Here is a 19,394-nt window from a genome sequence, read left to right as displayed (position 1 = left end):
ACGTGATGTATTTCATTCTTTACCTTGTACTATTGTGCATTATCCTATTGTAAATGTGCATTTTCATTTCCATATTATTTAATAAATACACAATTATAAAAAAAATATATATATCTGATGATCCAATTGCTTGACGTTTGCTTACTTTTTTTGCAGAAATCATTGCCAACAGGAAGATAACCTTCCAAGAGAGAAGGGAGAGAGAGAGGATTCCTGAAAAGGCTCGCACAGCCTTCTTAGGGCCAACCAAAAATCCTAAGAGGACATATGTTGGACCACTCTGGCGGCGTATATAACAAACAGATCCTTAGACAGAATGGAACTTACCATTCCATTCTCGTCCTTTTGGGTAGAAGTGGGCTAGTCATGTTTCCGTCCAAAGGAGGGGCGGTAGGAAGTGTTTAATCAGTATTAGTTCTAGTCTATTCCCGTTTAGATTTGATAGTGGAGCTGAGAAGACATGAAAGATGGAGCAAGTAGGGGAAGCAGCTCATACAGCACCATGACTCCTTAAAGATTAAGGGCTCATGCACACAAATGTATTTTCTTTCCATGTCCGTTCATTTTTTTTTTTTTTTGGACCGTATGCGGAACCTTTAATTTCAATGGGACTGCAAAAAAATGGAAGTTACTCCATGTGCATTCTGTTTTTGTATGTCCTATTATTGTCCGCATTACGGACAAGGATAGTACTGTTCTATTAGGGGCCAGCTGTTCTGTTCCGCAAAACACAAAATGCACACGGCTGTCACCAGGATTTTTTGTGGAACACAAAATACATATGGTTGTGTGCATGAGCCCTAAGAGACAGAGTATTGTGAGGGGGTCAACAGCCAAAGATACCAGAATTGCTAGAGTCCAGTAACCAGATTGAAGCCGAGCTTAGCACAGCAGAGAGGTAAGGCAGAATACTCAAGTTTGCGTGTCAGTTTATCCCAAAACCTGCTAGAACCAAGAGAGAGACTGAATATTGTCGGGATGTAAGTTTATTCAAGTAAGGCGTCTATCACACTACCGTTTTTTTTCCTCCATTTTGCGGGCCGCTTTTTGCGTTCTGTATACGGAACCATTCATTTCAATGGTTCCACAAAAAAAAAACTGAATGTACTCTATATGCATTCCGTTTCCGTTGAAAGATAGAACACGTCCTATTATTGCCCGCAAATCAAGTTCCGTGGCTCCGTTCAAGTCAATGGGTCCGCAAAAAAAAGGAACACATACGGAAATGCATCCGTATCCGTTTTTGTAGAACCATCTATTGAAAATATTATGCCCAGACCAATTTTTATATGTAATTACTGTATATATCATACGGAAAAACGGAACAAAAACAGAAAAAACGGACCGCAAAACACTGAAATAGCCATACGGTAGTGTGAAAGAGGCCTAAAGCTGTTGAACCTTCAACAAGTCTGGACTCAACTTATTTTTTACCTCATACAACACACTCCCCTTTATTGCTCAGGAGCCCAACCCTGGGGAGCGACGGTATTCAGGTAGGAGCACCATGACACACAGAAACTATTAAGGCCGCACTACACTACTCAGCATTCCTATAAACCTGGGACATGATCGGCCCTAGGGGGGGTCGGCGCATGTTTGCTTTATGTTTCTTGATCCAAGTATGGGAAAAAGACTACATTCAAAATTGTATTGAGGCTGTACACTGCATATTTCATAGGAGACAATTAAATGGGACACATTTGTTTTGCCAGATTTATATGAATCCGACAGGAAAAAAACTCCATATAACAGTGGTGGGCAAACGTTTTAGTCAAATATCAACAAAACCGCGATTTAAATTTCTTTGAGGAGCCAATTTTTATTTCACTACCCTCGTCACTTCCTGTTGTGACGCAGCATGTTCCGACATTTATAAGGTGTGTACACCCTCGATTACTCCGGCTTCCTGTGTGATAATAGTGGGAGGAAATATGGGTAATATGAGATGTACAGGCCCTCTCCAGCTTTGCGGAACGCAAATGCGTTCTACAGGCAGGGCCGGTTCTAGGTGAAATGGGGCCAAGGCGAAAAACAATAGGGCCCATTTCTTCAGTCCAGTCCAAACAGAACCAGGGTGGCCACATTTCTACAGCAGAGCCAGTACATGCACAGACATCTCTCTCATGAACCTTAGATGTCTGTGCATGCGCTGGCACTGCTGGAGAAATGTGCATGGGGGGGGGGGTGTTTCGAATGACTCAGAGTCATGAGAGAGATGTCTGAGCATGTGCTGAAGAAATGCGCAATGGGGCCATGGCCGCCCTGGTTCTGTTTGGACTGAAGAAATGTGCATGGGGAAGTCATGAGAGAGATGTCTGTGCATGCGCTGGAGAAATGTGCCATGGGGCCGCCTTGGTTCTGTCACATCTCTCTCATGACTCTGGGTCATTCGCCCCCCATGCACATTTCTCCAGCAGTGCCAGCACATGCACAGACATCTCTCATGACTCCCGCCCCCATACACATTTCTCCAGTCCAAACAGAACCAGGGTAGGCTAATTACAGTACACTGGCTGGCACTACTGGGATGGGTGAGATGGTTGGAATGGGATCCAGTAACTAAGTTGTTATAATTAACCAACCTACCTACCAGTAACTGTTGGAACTTGGCTGCCTCCTGTCAGTCTCAGAAAGTCTTCTGTGGGTGGGTGGCTGGCTGCTGGTTCTTCTTCTCTGCGGGCAGAGCTGTGGCAGACAGACGCGGCATGCTCACTCACAGCCACTGCTCGTCTAGTCTCTTAAAGAGGTAGGCAGAGCGGCCACCGGCCCCCTCCTTTCCATGAGTCCGGACGCACGCCGCCCAGGACTCTATGCACAGCTGCGCTTAGCATGGCGACAGTAGCAGTTAGAAAACTTAGCAACGCCGCCACACAGGTCACCTGTAAGAGCTGCATTCAAGGGGCTAAAGAGCCGCTTGTGGCTCGCGAGCAGCGGTTAGCCGACCACTGCCATATAACATTGGAAGTATATATCAATGTTTTGTAAAAGTGGCAGAGCCAAATTTACAATAATACAGCCAAGTTTATACTTTTACAATTTAGTTTGCCTTTTCTTTGTAATGATAGAACTGCCCTGCATGTTGCCACTGGAGGCGAGTGGTCATCAGTTTCCATGACTCCAGGCAGTTTTAGCCTTTGGCAAAGTTCAGTGGCAGAGAGTAAAATGTTATTTTATTTCCAACACTTAATTGCAATCATATTTTTATTTTACAGATAAAATATGCACATTTTGTCGTAGCACTCTTTATTGAACAATAGGTTTTAACAGTAAAATGGCAAAAAAAAACATGACTAGTAGGTATGCTGTCAATCAAGATGTTCTGGTTTTCCTTCCTCTGCTGCTGGGAATCAGTCCCTTGTATTTTAAGAAAGGGCCTCTATCAAATCACCATAAATAGTTACTGTATTGGGCACAGGGAAGAGCCAGAAACTGGAGTTCAAAGACACTAGAGTAAGGTATGTAATTTCATCTGCGCCACCCCAATTCTTCAGTCTGGCATAGCTGTACTAGAACTTTTTTAGTGTAACAAAACTGCTGCGCCCAGTTGATCCAAGCGCTGTAATACCTTACTGCGCAGATATATACTTACACATTCTGGTCACATGCTATTGAGTTTAAATTGACAAGTAGCAGATTTGTTGCAGAAATGTTTATCTTCTGCTGTTGGCAACTTCTGAAAACATGTGAATACTGCACAGCCCCCCCCCCCCCCCCAGCCAAAAGGATCAATAGCTAAGGTTCACAATTAAGTTATTTGGAGCCAAAACCAGTTGTGGGTCCAATACACATAATAGATGCTGTTCCTTTTTTTTGCCTATAGCCTGGGGACCCATTCATTTCAATGGGTCATCAAAAAAAATGCTGATAGTTCATCTGTTTGTGTTCCGCGTCCTTGTTTCCCTTCAGCCCAAAGAATAGTGCATGTCCTACTTTTTTCACATTTGCGGACAAGGATAGGCATTTATTACAAGGGATCTGTGGAAAAAAACTGATCCTTAAAAAAAAAAAAAAAAAAAAGGGACGCCGCATCTGTTTTTTTTTTGCGGACGCAAAAAAACAACTGTCGTGTGCATGAGGCCTAAGTTAGAACATGTAACTTACAAGGTCTGTCCAATTTCAGGAGGAAACAAGACAACACAGGTGTTCTGCCTGCAATAAAGAAGCAATATTTACTTATCTGGCAGATCCTGCACTGCCGTTCTAATTCTCCTAGCCAGGATCTGTTTAGCTGGCAGTTGTGGTTGTCACGTCGACAATACGTGGCTGCTGCAGCCAACCATTGGCCTCTGCAGTGGACTGAAGAGGCCAGTGATTGGAGTAGCAGGCCTCCTACTGCCCAGTCCTAGTAACACCCTGGGCAATTTGCACGTTTCAAAAAATAAAGCATGTTGCAAAATCTACGTGTGACTCATGCAACTTTTGTTGTGGATCCTTAGTTTAACATATAGCATTACAACTTCTGAACGTGTGTAACCATTCCTCGGGGCATGTTCACACAAAAATTTAGGTGTTAACAATAAACCTTACACACTATATGGACAAAAGTATTGGGGCACCTACAAGAGATTTTATGACATCCCATAGGCATTCATAAGGAGTTTGCCCCCCTTTTGCAACTAAAACAGTTTCCTCTCTTCTAGGAAGATTTGCTAATAGATTTTGAAGTGAATTGCCCATTCATCAAGAAGAACATTGTTGGATGGAGTTGAGGTCAGGGCTCTGTGCAGCCAGTCAAGTCCTTCCACATTAACCACCCCCAACCCTGCCTTTATGGACCTTGCTTTGTGCACTGGGACAGAGTCATGCTGGAACAGAGAAGGGCCTTCCCCAAACCTTTACCACAAAGTTTGACGTATACAATTGTCTAAAATGTCTTGCTATGCTGAAACATTATGATGGTTCCCTTGAACAACTTCATAGCATTATCCTTTCTCCACCAAACTTTATAGTCAGGCAGCTAATGTTCTCCTGATTCTAATCCATCAGAGTGCCAGCTAAAGTGTGATTCTTCACTCCACAAAGCAATTCCACTGCTCCAGAGTCCAATGATGTGCTTTACACCCCTTCATCCAACGCTTGGCATTGTTTGGTGATGTAAAACTTGTGTGCATCTGACTTGGTCATGGAAACCCATGCCATGAAGATTCCAGCGCAGTTTTTGTACTGATATTAATGCCAGAGGATGTTTGGAGCTATGCAGTCTCTGAGCCAACAAAGCGTTACCCACTTTCATGCACTATGCACCTAAGCAGCTGCGGATCCCGCCCTGTAACTTTGTGATTGTGGAATATCTAAGATGGAAGAAATATTGCCAACTTTTTCTAGCGGTGGCATCCTAATATAGGACCACACTGGAATTCAGTGAGCTCTTTAGAATCAACCATTCTTTGACAATTGTATGTAAAGGCAGACTGCATGGCTAGGGGATGGATTTTATACTCCTGTGGTAATATAACAGAATGAAACACCTGAATTATATGTACCTCAATACTTTTGTCTATATAGTGTCTCCCCCACTGATTTAGATGGGATTCTGTGCTGTATAAACTATGCATGCAATTTGACGAGGTCTGCACAAATACAATGTTGCTGGAAAAGCTTTCTCTTGCCACTTTCCATTTTGTTTTAATTCAGTGACAGAGGAATCATTTTATCATTGAGGATATAATTGTGTTTCTCTCTCCCCCACATTTTAGAAGTCTGAACTCTGTCACAAGCATAAACTGCTGTTCTGGGATGGTGGTCAAAAGGAAGTTGTATGACATTTACACAAACTGGGAGAAAAGAGTTTAACATTTTCTTAGTGAGGGCCCAAAAATCAATGACATGCTACCCTGTTGTCACATGCACCATCGCAGTCACTCACTGGCCTTATCAGTGACATGTGCCTAAATGGCATGACTGCAAACCTCTGTGATAACCATAGATGGGTATGCTACACTTCCTGTCTGCTGGAGCCCAGAGGGGACAGGGCCCTCGTCACTGAAACTGAGCAGTATTCACTAGGCGAGTGCTTTGTTTTCATTCCTATAAACACTTTTAAGGCCCTCAAATAGTTTTGGAGTCAGACAACTGCTTTAACGAACCGGGCTCTCCTCTGGACTGCCAGGCGGAGGCTTCCACCCAGCAGTGAGCCCGGTGACGTCACCGGCACTGATGGGCGGGCTTTAGCGCTGCCTTAGCTTGTAACACGGCTAAGGCAGCGCTAAAGCCTGTGCATCAGAGCCAGTGACGTCACCGAATACACTGCTGGGTGGAAGCTTCCACCCGGCAGTGTGTTATAGTAAATAAAAGAGCCCTTGCCATGCACAATCCTGCACAGGGCAAGGGAGAGCATTGGAGCATGAACTGTTCCAATGCTGAAGTCAAGAGGGGATGCCTGGGTGAAATTATGGGCATGTCTGGGTTCAGCTCCGAACCAAGACAATCCCTGTAAGATATTGTCTTACAATAACAAACCCTTCCACATTGAAATTGCAACACCAAGAAGGACAAGCTGAAATGTTATGCAAATTGAGGAAGGAGCAAGCATTGCCAAAATATGCAGATAATCAAATCTTTAAGCTCCTAGTTGCAATCTGTGGCGTAAAAGCCAGATTGAAAGCAAAGTTCTTTAGCTAATAATCAGATCAAGTTGTGTGGGATATTTGTGCAATGCCTTCTGTTCATTAACCTGCCATTTATCGCCACTTGTCACAAATCAAGAGGTTTATCACTCTGGCAGATCACTACACTCCTGGGCCAAGATGTCAGGACGGTTCAATGCTGCCTGTCCCAGGGGTTGGGAGGAAGACAAGCTGGAATGACAGTAAGAGGTACATTAGGGCACTAAGTGTCTGCACGACACTGGGCTATAGGCCAGATGTTCAGCTACTCCATTGACCTAATTCCACTGTTATCAAAAGCCTGCATGGTACACAGCAAGACAGCACTCGAGGCTGGAATGGAGGTCTATCCTCTTCAGCAAGTTTTTGAGCAATGCCGTGAAGAATCCTTCACAAGGGAACATCACACTAGTCCTACTCCCAGGAATACGGTGGGTGGGTGGGTGGATGGAAAATGTTTGTTAGTAGGACCCCTAGTCCTAAATTCAGGTACAGTAACAGCTTTGCATTACATTTAGTCATAGAACCAGTAGTACAGCCATTCATCCAATGTGTACTAGAAGGCAGGACACCAGGCTGTATGTTGTTCGTGCTACTGTGCGCAGCCTGTGTGTCCTAAACATGCCACCATGGCCTGTGGCATTTCCAAACTTGGCTCCCATTGAGCACATCTGAGATGACATTAGTTGGTAATTGCAAAGGGAGCTGTCAGCAGTGGATCTTGATGATTTGTGTGTCCAAGTGCATTCAGCGTGGTACAACATTCCTCAATCATTAATATCCAGGTCTGTGGAGTTGGTAAGCCAAAGTTCTGTCTTCAACTCTGACTCCTTCATAAATTACCAATCATTTAGTAATACATTTAATGTAGAAAAATTGTAACATTTGCTTTTTCTTACTATCATGTAAGTAATCAGGCCACAATTAAACCATATTTATTGGAATAAAATTTCAGAAACTTTCTAAATTGTTTTAAGAATGCAATGCACTATTGACTGGAAAACACCGTTATACACTTAATGATTTTAAGAAATTATGACATTGTCCTCCGAAAAAAAAAGTTAGAAAAGCTAAATGTATGTCCCGGAAATGCAGAGAATCACATTCAAGCGTAAATGGGAATAAAACATTAAGGGAAACGGGCACCAGGATTTTGTGTATAGAGCTGAGGACATGGGTTGGTAGATGTCCGCTAGCACATCCACAATATCCAGTCCCCATAGCTCTGTGTGCTTTTATTGTGTAAAAAACTGATTTGATACATATGCAAATTAACCTGAGATGAGTCCTGTACGTGAGAAGAGTCAGGGACAGGACTCATCTCAGGTTAATTTGCATACGTATCAAATCTTTTTTTTTTTTTACACAATAAAAGCACACAGAGCTATGGGGACTGGGTATTGCAGATGTGCTAGCGGCCATCTAGCAACCCATGTCCTCAGCTCTATACACAAAATCCTGGTGACAGGTTCCCTTTAAGGTATAGCTGCTATATTCAGTGCTTCAACAAAAAGACTGTCTAGGAATAAATAACTTTTGACAGGCGCCACCAGCCAGCCTCTGCTATGGAAAGATTCATACTTGCCTTCCGTCTGCTGCTCTGGTCCTGTGCACAAAGGACAAGAGGGCAAGGGAAGAGGGAGTTTTATTCTTCCAATAAAAGAGGCAGGCTGTGGCCACCTGTGAAAAGTTACTGACTTCGGCCACCTTTAAAGGGGTTGTGCAAGAATGTGCAAAGGAATGAGAATTGCTTCCTTGTGCCAACTCCATGCTGCTTCTGCAGTGCTATGCTGGGCTCCATCAATAGCAACTTCCATTTTGACATCATCAATCAATGGCCTGCCCCCGCTGCATTATGACCACTCGTCAGGACGTAAAGGGAGCCAGACACTGCTGCAGCCAGTGATTGACTGCAGCACTGTCAAACCAGATGTTGACATTTATAGAGCCCAGCAGAGCATTGCAGGCCTGGAGAAGGTGGGAGATCCAATGCCAGGAAGCAGGCAAGTCATCTTCCCTTTGCAGGTCCAGCAGTGGTGGTTACCAAATTACCCTTCTTGCATAACCCCTTTAATGCTGTCTTCCTGTTCGGTTTAGCAGTTCTGAGATGACTGCAGGCATGCCTAGTATTAACTCAGAAGCACGTGCTTTTGGGCTTTTTGCCGTTTAATGATGCTGTGGCCACACTTAACCACAGCATCTGAAGGCTTAAATGACTGCAATCTGCATTATTGCTGGTCGCAGAGATTAGCCACGGGCGCAATGTTTAAAGAAGCTCCCAGCGCTGTACACGTATGCCACTGGCAGCATAAGGGTTTTAAAAAAAAACAAAAACATCCATTTCTCACGGTCAAGTCAATGTTGCCGTAAACATGCTGGGTCTGTGTACAGGATGTTCTCCCCCCCCCCCCCCTTCTCAGCTGTGTGCATCCTCTTTCCCCCTCCCTGCTGTTATCTCTAACACTAACAGAATGGAGGAGAGAACCAACAAAGACAAAAGTTGCCTAATTCTGCCTTTAGCCCCAAAAATAAACATGCAAATATTTCCCTAGCATTTAAAAGGATACCTACACATTCCGATAACTTTAAAAGCAGCACCATCTTGTTCAGTACCATTTACTGCCACCAGTATTCAGTGAGTTGAAAGAGCACTATCTGCCAGAATGAAAATCAGCACAAATCAATATTCTCTCTCTGTTCACAATACAGGTCCTTCTAAAAAAATTAGCATATTGTGATAAAGTTCATTATTTTCTGTAATGTACTGATAAACATTAGACTTTCATATATTTTAGATTCATTACACACCAACTGAAGTAGTTCAAGCCTTTTAACCCCTTAGGGACACAGCCTTTTTACACCTTAGGACCAGGCCATTTTTTGAAAATCTGACCAGTGTCACTTTAAGTGCTGATAACTTTAAAACGCTTTGACTTATCCAGGCCATTCTGAGATTGTTTTTTCGTCACATATTGTACTTCATGACACTGGTAAAATAAAGTTAAAAAAATATTTTTTTTTGCATAAAAAAAAGTCAAATTTACCAAAAATTGGGAAAAATTTGCAAATTTCAAAGTTTCAGTTTCTCTACTTCTGTAATACATAGTAATACCCCCAAAAATTGTGATGACTTAACATTCCCCATATGTCTACTTCATGTTTGAATTATTTTGGGAATGATATTTTATTTTTTGGGGATGTTACAAGGCTTAGAAGTTTAGAAGCAAATCTTCAAATTTTTCTGAAATTTACAAAAACCCAATTTTTAGGGACGAGTTCAGGTCTGAAGTCACTTTGCGAGGCTTACATAATAGAAACCACCCAAAAATGACCCCATTCTATAAACTACACCCCTCAAGGTATTCAAAACTGATTTTACAAACTTTGTTAACCCTTTAGGTGTTGCACAAGAGTTATTGGCAAATGGGGATGAAATTTGAGAATTTCATTTTTTTGCCCAATTTTCCATTTTAACCCATTTTTTCCACTAACAAAGCAAGGGTTAACAGTCAAACAAGACTGTATCTTTATTGCCCTGACTCTGCCGTTTACAGAAACACCCCATATGTGGCCGTAAACTACTGTACGGCCACACAGCGGGGCGTAGAGTGAAAGGTGCGCCGTATGGTTTTTGGAAGCCAGATTTTGCTGGACTGGTTTTTTGACACCATGTCCCATTTGAAGCCCCCTGATGCACCCCTAGAGTAGAAACTCCATAAAAGTGACCCCATCTAAGAAACTACACCCCTCAAGGTATTCAAAACTGATTTTACAAACTTTGTTAACCCTTTAGGTGTTGCACAAGAGTTATTGGCAAATGGGGATGAAATTTGAGAATTTCATTTTTTTGCCTAATTTTCCATTTTAACCCATTTTTTCCACTAACAAAGCAAGGGTTAACAGCCAAACAAGACTGTATCTTTATTGCCCTGACTCTGCCGTTTACAGAAACACGCCATATGTGGCCGTAAACTACTGTACGGCCACACAGCGGGGCGTAGAGTGAAAGGTGCGCCATTTAGTTTTTGGAAGGCATGTTTTGCTGGACAGTTTTTTTGACACCATGTCCCATTTGAAGCCCCCTGATGCACCCCTAGAGTAGAAACTCCATAAAAGTGACCCCATCTAAGAAACTACACCCCTCAAGGTATTCAAAACTGATTTTACAAACTTTGTTAACCCTTTAGGTGTTGCACAAGATTTAATAGAAAATAGAGATACAATTTCAAAATTTCACTTTGTTGGCAGATTTTCCATTTTAATATTTTTTTTCCAGTTACAAAGCAAGGGTTAACAGCCAAACAAAACTCATTATTTCTGGCCCTGATTCTGTAGTTTACAGAAACACCCCATATGTGGTTGTAAACTGCTGTACGGGCACACGGCAGGGCGCAGAAGGAAAGGAATGCCATACGGTTTTTGGAAGGCAGATTTTGCTGGACTGGTTTTTTTGACACCATGTCCCATTTGAAGCCCCCCTGATGCACCCCTAGAGTGGAAACTCCATAAAAGTGACCCCATCTAAGAAACTACACCCCTCAAGGTATTCAAAACTGATTTTACAAACTTTGTTAACCCTTTAGGTGTTGCACAAGATTTAATAGAAAATAGAGATACAATTTCAAAATTTCACTTTTTTGGCAGATTTTCCATTTTAATATTTTTTTTCCAGTTACAAAGCAAGGGTTAACAGCCAAACAAAACTCATTATTTCTGGCCCTGATTCTGTAGTTTACAGAAACACCCCATATGTGGTCGTAAACTGCTGTACGGGCACACGGCAGGGCGCAGAAGGAAAGGAATGCCATACGGTTTTTGGAAGGCAGATTTTGCTGGACTGGTTTTTTTGACACCATGTCCCATTTGAAGCCCCCCTGATGCACCCCTAGAGTAGAAACTCCAAAAAAGTGACCCCATTTTAGAAACTACGGGATAGGGTGGCAGTTTTGTTGGTACAAGTTTAGGGTACATATGATTTTTGGTTGCTCTATATTACACTTTTTGTGCGGCAAGGTAACAAGAAATTGCTTTTTTGGCACCGTTTTTTTTTTGTTATTTACACCATTCATCTGACAGGTTAGATCATGTGGTAATTTTATAGAGCAGGTTGTCACGGACGCGGTGATACCCAATATGTATACAATTTTTTTTATTTATGTACGTTTTACACAATAATTTCATTTTTAAAACAAAAAAAATGTTTTAGTGTCTCCATAGTCTAAGAGCCATAGTTTTTTAAATTTTTGGGCGATTATCTTAAGTAGGGTCTCATTTTTTGTGGGATGAGATGACGGTTTGATTGGCACTATTTTGGGGTGCACATGACTTTTTGATTGCTTGCTATTACACTTTTTGTGACGGAAGATGACAAAAAATGGCTTTTTTTACACCGTTTTTATTTTTATTTTTTTACGGTGGTCATCTGAGGGGTTAGGTCATGTGATATTTTTATAGAGCCGGTGAATACGGACGCGGCGATACCTAATATGTATACTTTTTTTTTATTTATGTAAGTTTTACACAATGATTTCATTTTTGAAACAAAAGAAATCATGTTTTAGTGTTTCCATAGTGTAAGAGCCATAACTTTTTCAGTTTTTAGGCGATTATCTTGGGTAGGGTATGATTTTTGCGGGATGAGATAACGGTTTGATTGTTACAATTTTGGCATAGATGCGACTTTTTTGATCACTTTTATTACCTTTTTTGGGAAGTAAGGTGGGCAAAATTCCAATTTCATCATAGTTTTTAATTTTTTATTTTTATGGCGTTCACCGTTCGGGTAAAGTAACATTACCGTTTTATAGATCAGGTCGTTACGGACGCGGCGATACCAAACATGTGTAGGGAATTTTATTTCTTTCATTTTTAATCAGTGATAAATGTGTTTTTTGATTTTTACTTTATTTTTCACTTTTTTCACTTTTTTTTTGACCCAGACCCACTTGGTTCTTGAAGATCCAGTGGGTCTGATGTCTACATAATACAGTACAGTACAATATATAGTACTATACTGTATTTTACACTTTGTCTGAACAGATCTATGCTTTCAGCACAGATCTGTTCAGAACCATGGACAGCAGGATGCCTGAGAAGGCGTCCTGTTGTCATGGGAACCTTCCCCGTCTGCTCAGTAGTGGCCAGAGCTGCGCAGACGGGGAAGGGTAAGGACGGGGCTTGGGGGGGCTGCCTGGGAGCTCTCTCCCTCTCCATTCGGGGGACTGCAAAGGCACAGCAGCCCCCCGATGGGAGAGGGAGGGAGCCGCAACTTACTGTTAACCTTTTCCATACAGCGGTCCGTACGGACCGCTGTATGGAAAGGGTTAAACGGCTGACATCGCATCACCGATGTCAGCCGTTTATACCAGGGTGCCAGCAATGTGCTGGCACCCTGGTATACCCACTAGACGCCAACGATTACGCAATGGGAGGCGGGCGGGGGATCGCGATCCCGCCTACCGCACCGCCCGCCTCCCGCACCGCCCGCAACCCTCCCCCTGCACCTCCCACCGTGCCCAAATAACTCAGGGGTGCAGGGGGAGGAATACTGGACAAGGTTTTGAATCCCAAAGTTTCTGATCCCCGCGGTCAGGGACCGCGGGGATCATAAACTGCAGATATCGCAGCAAACCGCAGGTCTGAATTGACCTGCGGTTTGCCGCGATCGCCGACATGGGGGGGTCACGGGACCCCCCCGCGCATTTAGCCTAGGTGCCTGCTCAATGATTTGAGCAGGCACCGGGTTCCGATCACTGCCAGCCGCACGGCAGTGATCGAAAATGCACAGGGCGTACATGTACGCCCTGTGTCCTTAAGTACCAGGGCACAAGGGCGTACCTGTACGCCCTGTGTCCTTAAGGGGTTAAATGTTTTAATATTGATGATTTTGGCATACAGCTCATGAAAACCCAAAATTCCTAGCTAAAAAAAAATAGCATATCATGAAAAGGTTCTCTAAACGAGCTATTAACCTAATCATCTGAATCAACTATTTAACTCTAAACACCTGCAAAAGATTCCTGAGCCTTTTAAAAACTCCCAGCCTGGTTCATTACTCAAAACCGCAATCATGGGTAACACTGCCGACCTGACTGCTGTCCAGAAGGCCATCATTGTCACACTCAGGCAAGAGGGTAAGACACAAAGAAATTTCTGAACGAATAGGCTGTTTCCAGAGTGCTGTATCAAGGCACCTCAGTGGGAAGTCTGTGGGAAGGAAAAAGTGTGGCAGAAAACGCTGCACAACGAGAAGAGGTGACGGGACCCTGAGGAAGATTGTAGAGAAAGACCGATTCCAGACCTTGGGGGACCTGCGGAAGCAGTGGACTGAGTCTGGAGTAGAAACATCCAGATCCACAGGCGTGTGCAGGAAATGGGCTACAGGTGCCACATTCCCCAGAAACAGCGGCAGAAGCGCCTGACCTGGGCTACAGAGAAGCAGCACTGGACTGTTGCTCAGTGGTCCAAAGTACTTTTTTCGAAATAAAGCAAATTTTGCATGTCATTCGGAAATCAAGGTGCCGGAGTCTGGAGGAAGACTGGGGAGAGGGAAATGCCAAAATGCCTGAAGTCCAGTGTCAAGTACCCACAGTCAGTCATGGTCTGGGGTGCCATGTCAGCTGCTGGTGTTGGTCCACTGTGTTTTATCAAGGGCAGGGTCAATGCAGCTAGCTATCAGGAGATTTTGGAGCACTTCATGCTTCCATCTGCTGAAAAGCTTTATGGAGATGAAGATTTCATTTTTCAGCACGACCTGGCACCTGCTCACAGTGCCAAAACCACTGGTAAATGGTTTACTGACCATGGTATTACTGTGCTCAATTGGCCTGCCAACTCTCCTGACCTGAACCCCATAGAGAATCTGTGCGATATTGGGAAGAGAAAGTTGAGAGACGCAAGACCCAACACTCTGGATGAGCTTAAGGCCGCTATCAAAGCATCCTGGGCCTCCATAACACCTCAGCAGTGCCACAGGCTGATTGCCTCCATGCCACGCCGCATTGAAGCAGTCATTTCTGCAAAAGGATTCCCGACCAAGTATTGAGTGCATAACTGAGAATTATTTGAAGGTTGACTTTTTTTGTATTAAAAACACTTTTCTTTTATTAATCAGATGAAATATGCTAATTTTTTTAGATAGGAAATCCGGGTTTTCATGAGCTGTATGCCAAAATCATCAATATTAAAACAATAAAAGGCTTGAACTACTTCAGTTGGTGTGTAATGAATCTAAAATATATGAAAGTCTAATGTTTATCATTACATTACAGAAAATAATGAACTTTATCACAATATGCTAATTTTTTTTAGAAGGACCTGTACAGAGGCTTCGTTGGATACAGAAATTATCTAAAGAATAGTACTTTTTCCTCCAATATGTTGATTTATAACCTGCTCCATTTGCATCTTAAGCGGGTTACAAGAGGCATCAACGGAGAGATGTAAGCACTTTTTTTTTTCTTTGTAATAGACTTCATGACTGACAACTCTTCCTGTATAATAACGGTATACAGGAAAAGCTGTTAACCACTGTGTGGGTAGGGCAGGCAGGACTCAAGCTCTATCTACAAAACAATCTATGCGAACATTTTGAATTAAAGGGAGTCTGTCAGCTACTTTTCAAAGTGCTTGAGTTGCATTATAATTCATATACAAGTTTCAGAAATGGTACCTTTGTCTGCTTTCTCTGCAGCTGTGATGCTGAGAACACAAAGTTTGAAGCAATGAGCTAATTAGCTTGCCAGTGCCCAGGGGCGTTTTCAATTGCTGCAAGTGCCCAGGCAACTCGGCATTACTAGTCAATAACTCCTTACCTGTGTCCTGCCTACGTCAGTGTCTCTGCTCCTAAAATCCGGTTCTTGTGCACATCACTGCCGGCCCGGGAATGTCCCATACAATACCCACTGTGGGCAGTAACATCAGCGATTGGACCACAAAAAGGCCCTTTTCGCACCCAGTAGTGAAGTGAATGGGATTTCAGAAGCAGACGCTGACATGTTGTACGTTGGGCTGGCTTACAGAAAGACAGGGAAGGAGTTACTGACCGAGGGGCATGTGCACTTGGCTGGCATAGATTTCAGTCTGCAGCTGGTCTCCAACCCGGCCCTTTTTCAGGAAAGTGGCGCAACCAGCGGTGTAACAGCATTTCCACACAAATTTTTGTACGAGTGCCACTGAAAAAGTCACAAATGTGCAGTTTGCAACTTTTACACCACAAAAGTATATAGCCATTGCCTAGTGAGGTGTGACCTGCAGTCATAGGCGTAGAATTTGCTGTGTAAGTGCTGCTGTTCCTGAAGTTATTAACCACCCAATAACTTTTTTTTATTATGTATGCAATTTAAACTAGTCTTGTATGCAATTTAAACTAGCACCCTTACATACCATAAATATGAGGTGAACCTGCCAATTTGAGTGGAGGATCCCCCATTCCCCAGCGCCAGGATCACGCTGTTGGAATTCAATTGCTTACTTCCGTTTGTTATAGGGGAAATAAGGCTTTACCAGGAGTCTGGCAACAACTTTTTCCCCAATTAGATAAAATGAACACAGCTGGGGGAGAGAGCCATCGGTCGAACAACTATTCAGACTGCTGCTGCTATTAAAGTGCACGGGTAACTCTTCCCTCATTTGTGAGAACTGTTAGGCCCCTTTCACACAAGCAAGTGTTCTACGTAAGTACAATGCGTGACGTGAACGCATATAGCACCCGCACTGAATCCTGACCCATTAATTTCAATAGGTCTGTGTACATGAGCGCCTTTTCTTTCACACATTAGTTCTGCTTTGCGTGAATAACTCTTCTATATTCTGCATTTTTCAGGCAGCCCTGGCCCCGCAGAAGTGAATGGGGCTGCGTGAGAAACGTATCGCATCCGCAAACAAGTGCGGATGCAATGCGTTTTTCACTGATGGTTGCTAAGAGATGTTGGCTGTAAACCTTCAGTTATTTTATCACGTGCGTGAAAAACGCATCAAAGCGCATTGCGCCCGCATGTGAAAAAAATAAAAATAAAATAAAATGAACGCAATTGCAAGCAAACTGACTGAAGTTGCTTGCAAAATGGTGAGTTTCACTGAACGCATCCTGAGCCAATCAGTCACACTGGTGTGAAAGAGGCCTTAGAGATTGCCTGGACAACGCCTTTTAAACTCCCAAGGTTCCACTACAGGCAAAGCAAAGCTCAATAATACCAATAAAGCTAAACAAAGGAGGCTAGCGGTCAGTTCCCCGTTTTCATTGGTAAACCATGTTAATGGTGGACTCCAACTGTATATCACAGCTTTTCTTCTTGGATATTTGGCCACACTCCAGCTGTGTCCTAAAGCTCTGTACATACTCTTTACCTCCCCCCTCTCCCTTGAAATTCATATTACAGATGAGATTGTTACATGAACTACAGACCCCAGTTCTTCCAGGTGGTGTTTTATTCCCAGATTAGAGAAAAATCAATTCTTCCCAAACCTTGTAGTCCAAGCAAGAGCACAGCAAGTGAGATCCAGTAGATGCTGCATTATATCTTGTAAGGAAAGAGACACACAAGGAAGACCTTCCCAGAGGCTGAGAAAAGCACCAGTAAGACCAAGGATCATGTAATGAAAGGTAAATATATGGAGTAACTTGGTGAGGAGAATCAGAACTGACTACTGACGTGGCTTTGCTCAGTGTGGCTGGAATTCTTTCATAACAAACTCTGAATATACCATGTGAGGTCCTGTTTTCCAACACAAAAAAAGCTAACATCTAGTCCGAATGGTCTGGAGGCTAAAATGTGTGTGCTTGATGTATTGACCTATTTGGCTTCATTTCAGTTCTAATAATTTGCCACAACCCTTTCCATGATTGGACAGTGATTTAAAGATGCAGGTGACCTGTATTCCTGGAGCCATATCAGGACATTCTTATGTTTGTATCTGAAATACTGTAGAGACGGGTCTTTCTCGGGGGTAAGGGCTACTAAATCAAAATGCTCTCATATGGCATGTCTGTGTGATGTATACCATAACTGTGGTTGTCCCCAAAATAAATTATCTTTCTACACCTTATTATAGACCATATCTCACAATATTATCTTGCTTTAGAATGCAAAATGGATTGGAAACAGGTTGCTAGAGTCCACCCACATCCGGTTTCAAGATGCATCATATTTTCTTCATCTCCTTTTTTGGGTCCAATGTTCAGCTTTGTTAACCAACTGCATAATTCCTGGAAAGTGGTGAAAATGTTAATTATGCTTTAGGGTTTTTATGGTGGTCGTTCAAAAGGATACTCAAGATTAATTTGCATGTCAATTGTTTCTTGAGGAATTCTTCATGGACATGACCGTATCACCACTGACTATAATGAAATGGTGCAAATTCCATTTATCTCAAACACCATGGTCTCCACTTAATTCTTTCACCAAGCAGTCAACTCTAGACAGCTGTACCTAACAAAACGTTCAGCTGTGCTTTCAAATGCACCATTGCTCACCTTTTAGTAACGTGATCCAGTGCAACTAAACATCTGAATGGAATTGGGCAAATATTCCCAATGACACAATGAAGCACAAAATGGGCCATTACCAACATCAGAAAGCTGCATCTACTGCGCTAGGTTTTAAAGTTAAATTAAAAAAAATTCTTACACATTCATGAATGTCTAGTTTCTGCGAGTTTTGAAGATCTCTCGTCTGCTTCTGTAGCTAAGCACCACCGTTTTATCCTGGATAAAGCCTTGGATTACTGCCATTCCTCCACCTATTCAAATACTTTATTTTGCCCATGACAAATCAGCCCTATCTAAAGTTGAAACTTAAGTCCGGCAAGCCGACGTGACCAAACCTGTACCTGAATAGTTGGTCTTTAAGCTGCATAGTGAAATGTGACATTCCTTTATTTAGGACTACAATGGGTTGTCCTCAAATCGGGAAAGGGACAATACATGTGTATGTATCATACATCTACAGAATAAGGTATCGTTCGCTACCTGGCAAATTTAACTTACACATTAATTGCATATGTATATATAAAAAAAATATAAAAAATACCTTGCTCACATCGGACCACAATATCACTGACTGCAATAATTACACCAATAACATTTCTAGCTATAGTAAAAGCAAATTGATCACAGATTTGCTTAGTTGGCAATGTAGGCTTTATAATTCCAAGGAAAGTCACACCCTATATTTAAATTGAGCAATACTAAACACTTAAAGAACAAAACTACAGCCCCTTATCAAGCAAAACAAATTGGTATATGTAACCAAGTTTTCTGCAAGTTGTTGGCTTTTCTGGTCAACAGCAATGTCGGGCAGCCTTGTCAAACCACTCTGTTCCATTTGTCACTGCAAACCGTATGGTAACAACCTGCTGATAATTCACAAGGTTATGGTTGAACTGTTTTCCAAAAACACCATAATGAGTGATGCAGCAGACTTAAGGTAGATTCCAGACTACATAGCGTCTCATAATTCCAAATCCTGTTTAAAACAAGGTAGAACAAAAGAACAGCGTAAACATAAGGGGACGAGGCTGATTTCGAAATGTACTTAGACTTCGCACAAAGCAAAAGCAGAATCCTCAAAATAAGACTTCGTCACACAATTTCTCCAACAGCCTAACAAAAAAAAAAAAAAAAAGCTATTAGAAACATTAAGTACACAAGCGATTCAGATAAAGAAACCAGACAGGCATCCGGGAACTGGTGCCCATAACCATCAACTTTGCAAAGTGTGGCGCCATAACTTCACATATGTAGTTGCACTACTACCCAACTGGCAGCAATTTATATTGCTAACAATA

This window comes from Bufo gargarizans, chromosome 5, assembly GCF_014858855.1.
Source record: "Bufo gargarizans isolate SCDJY-AF-19 chromosome 5, ASM1485885v1, whole genome shotgun sequence".
NCBI lineage: Eukaryota > Metazoa > Chordata > Amphibia > Anura > Bufonidae > Bufo > Bufo gargarizans.
This window is presented reverse-complemented; position numbering follows the sequence as displayed.